Source organism: Papaver somniferum, chromosome 11 (genome assembly GCF_003573695.1).
Source record: "Papaver somniferum cultivar HN1 chromosome 11, ASM357369v1, whole genome shotgun sequence".
In the NCBI taxonomy this organism is placed as follows: Eukaryota; Viridiplantae; Streptophyta; class Magnoliopsida; order Ranunculales; family Papaveraceae; genus Papaver; species Papaver somniferum.
This window is the reverse complement of record NC_039368.1, coordinates 46770493-46773211: the sequence shown is the minus strand read 5'-3', so window position 1 is coordinate 46773211 and position 2719 is coordinate 46770493. Positions and strand designations below refer to the sequence as shown.

Genomic DNA, 2719 nt, shown 5'->3' with positions numbered 1-2719 from the left:
GGTACTTACAAGACTCTCTAATTGTTTAGTAGGCTGTTGCTTTCTGTCATTCTTCATTTTCTTCTTCCTTTCTACTTCATTGAATGGAATGGGATCCCAAGGTTTCCTTGTTCCCTGCATTTGAAACAAATCAGACTACGAACTATTTGACCAAAAATTGATATACGTACTGCTGGTTATATGTATCAGAAGGATATATGTACTAGGTTTATAACATGTTCATACTTCTTGTTCAGGTTGCTGAAGATCGGCTTTCAAACGAGCTTGTTCAGCTGCAGCTAAAACAATTGCAGAGGCTTCATTAAGTGTAGGTGCAGTATCGATTTGAGCTTGCTCATCCGAGGGATCCGTTTGAGCTTGATCTGATGCTCCTCTAGCAACTGGAGCTTCGTTATGCGCAGGCGCAGCTGCAAGATGGATTTGAGGTGGATCAGGTGCACCTAGATCAATTGCAGGCTGCTGCACCTCTTCTTCATTTTGATCACTTGGTCCTAAACCCAAGTCAAAAGTTGGTCTTGGAACTTGTGATGGAGGATCCAGATCTTTAGCATAAAATTTGTCGAAGATTTGAGAAAATTGCATTTTTTCCAAGCTTGGTAAACTACCAGTCGACGGGTACTCCAGACTAAGAATTCCTAAGGATGGATAAGGATCTCCCATAATTTCATCTTGTAGATATTTTGAGTACTCATCGGTATAAATACCCTTCCCATGGATGGCCAGGTCAATCAGTTTCTCCATCGGCACGGTATGCAGTTCTTTGAGACTCGACAGCTCACAAACCAAAGGCATAAACTGCATATTCGGCAACATTTCTTCAAGCGATGCACCCTACATAAATGCAATGCCAAACCGTATTATTTTATAGGATGACAAAGTATAAAATTGAACTAACTAGTGTAACGTTCAATTCGCTCACCTGTCTATCTCTAAGAGAACCAATTTCCACTTCAATATTACCCAGAACTTGTGCCGCTGCTGTTTGTTGGAGTTCAGCCTTTTCAGTCTGTTATTCAACATAAGGTGATATGTTTTTAATCAGTATTGCAGATATGTACTTGTATGTTTTTTCAGTATAGTAGATATGTACTGACAAGTTTTAGTTTTTTACAAACTAAACTAATACTAGAAAGAATATAACTTACATGTGATGGTTCTGGCATGTTCTTTTCCTCTTGCAGCTCTTTCACCTTTCGCTCCAAATCATATCTAGCCCAAATTTTAAACTTTGAAACTTCAATATCGAATTGTGCGGGATTTTCTTCATAGCTCCCCATAAGAGGCATTGTTGGAGTAGTTGCTGATGGAACGGTGTCATCCAAATCATCATGCCCTTCTTCAGAGCTACTGCTAGATTCTTCTTCTCCCGAGTTTGGTTGTGGAGGTGAGTAAACTCTGTGATATATATCATTCAAAAGCTCTTCTAGGATACTCACATCAATGGGGAGGCCGTCCTCTTTCCTGCTCTGTAACTCACCCCATTTTTCTGCAATTGTCAGCCTTAAATTTTCATTCTTTACTTCCAAATCCTCGAACTTTTCTTGCCAATCTACTGTCAATGGCGCCTCTTCAAGTGGAAGCCTTTGAGCAATTTCATTCAACATTTCTTTTTCATACATAGTATATTCATCCTTAAATTCTTTAGAGAACTGGAAAAGTACATATAACACACACATATAACCAGTTTTTGTATCAGTATAACATATATGTACTCAAATAAATAGTGCATATGACACACACACAATCATTTTGGTCAATCAGAAAACTGCTTTTCTGATAGTGTCCTATCTAAAACAAATCATTTAATATGTATGAAAACATAAATAATTATACTTAAATTCATCAACTTTAATCAGTTTTTTAGATATGTACTGGTGCATCATTGTTTCCTAAACCAAAACTACAAGAAGCATAATGAAATAAAACTTATCCTAGTAATATGTATTGTTTTTCTTAGGGACTTACTGTGTATTGGGAAGCCTCCATATCCTTTAGAAACTCAACAGATATTTCTTTGATGTTCCACCTTGCCGCTCTTGGAAGGTATCGATCATCTGGTAACGTCACTGGTTTCACCAAGTGAGTATGCTCCGCATACAACAACTATGACAAAATAACATCAATAGAATCAAATACAGAAACTTAAATGACATTAGAGTAAATATGTACTTGGAAAAAAAAAAGCTTGTACTAGATGATCGATACCAACAAATAGACGACACAACCAGTGATGTCCTCGGGAGTGTTGTAGTTCTGATTGATTTTCTTCTCTAAGAAACTATGTATCAGGTCAGGCCAAGATACATTCTTTGACTTCTCGAGATCATCAACTAAACCAAAGTACTTTTCTTTGAGTTTATGAGCATCTTTTGTTGTAAAAAAACAAAGTAATATACATAAACAAGCATAATAGCTTAACCATATCTTCAATTGTTTGTTCAGTTTCTACTCTTGGTATCCTGTACTCCATATCTTCATCATCTTCACTATCGGGTACTTGTTCATCACTGTCTTCGCCACCATCAGATTCAGAATTCTTGATTCCAGTACGCTTGAGCAGTTTCAAGATGGCATCTTGTAGCATTGGTCTTGTAACCATGTTGCTATCACCAAAGTGTCTAATATAGAATGGTTTCTTCCTCCATCCACCACCTCCCATCAAAAAGGTGTCATCAGTTCTTCTTCCTGCCATTCTTGGCATTCCAAACATTACACCCAT

The 2719-nt window shown here is 37.4% G+C and overlaps 1 long non-coding RNA gene across 1 annotated transcript; it reads right to left on the bottom strand.

Annotated features, from left to right (window-relative positions):
- Window positions 1-1593: 1593 nt before the first annotated feature.
- On the bottom strand, window positions 1594-2313 carry LOC113321932. The gene is made up of 4 exons (XR_003346919.1): window positions 2206-2313; window positions 1966-2103; window positions 1767-1768; window positions 1594-1649 (listed from the first exon to the last, which is right to left on the bottom strand). It is a non-coding gene; the product is annotated as an uncharacterized LOC113321932 (long non-coding RNA).
- Between the last annotated feature and the right edge of the window lie 406 nt (window positions 2314-2719).